The sequence below is a fragment of the Silene latifolia genome, chromosome Y (assembly GCF_048544455.1).
Source record: "Silene latifolia isolate original U9 population chromosome Y, ASM4854445v1, whole genome shotgun sequence".
In the NCBI taxonomy this organism is placed as follows: domain Eukaryota; kingdom Viridiplantae; phylum Streptophyta; class Magnoliopsida; order Caryophyllales; family Caryophyllaceae; genus Silene; species Silene latifolia.
The window spans coordinates 322,289,490-322,290,478 of record NC_133538.1 but is presented as its reverse complement, the minus strand read 5'-3'; positions in this window follow the sequence as shown (position 1 = coordinate 322,290,478).

Below are 989 nucleotides of genomic sequence, written 5' to 3'. Positions count from 1 at the left end.
CATGATTTCCAACAAGAATAAGGGTAAGGGCAAAGCTTCCGGTGACCTAACTGTAGGTAAGCCAAAGTTTAAGAAGCCAGGAAACGGTAAGAGTGGGCCTGGTGAGACTAGTGGCTCACAAGGCAAGGCAAAGAGCAAGAGCAGTGACATTGAGTGCCACCATTGTCACAAGACTGGACATTGGAGGAGGAACTGTTTCGTGTACCGTGAGGACATAAAAGCAGGCCGCGTCACTCCTGTTGGTATGTCATCTTATATTCATATGATTGAGATTAACAATGCAAGTTTCGGAACTTGGGTACTTGATACTGGTTGTGGTTCTCATCTGTGTAATCATTTGCAGGGCCTAAAAAACATCACCTCTCTCGAAAAGGGTGATGTGGACCTGCGAGTCGGGAATGGAGCTAGAGTTGCTGCAGTCTCGAAGGAAACATACGTAATCCAACTCCCTAGTGGTTTTGAGTTATTTTTATATAACTGTTACTATGTACTCAGTTTGTGTAAAAACATTATTTCTGTTTCCGTACTTGATAAAGACGGTTTTTCATTTTCAATAAAGGATAATAGCTGTATTTTCTCTTTCAATGAAATGATTTATGGCAAAGCAGTTTCCATGAATGGAATTTACATCTTAGATCAAACTACAGATATATTACACGTGAATAATAAGAAATTAATGGTTGGTGACAAAGATCAAACCTATCTATGGCATTGTTGAATGGGACACATAAATAAAAAACGTGTAAAGAAACTCGTCGAGAATGGGACTATTCCCGCATTCGATTTTTCTACATTTGGCTCGTGTGAATCATGTCTCATTGGCAAACTGACTAGAATTTCCTTCAAAGGTGTTGGAATGCGCGCTAGTGATCTATTAGGACTCAGACATACTGACGTATGTGGACCTATGTCAATTACCGCTAGATATGGCTATAGATATTTTATCACTTTCACGCACAATTTGAGTAGATACGGATATGTCTACTTAA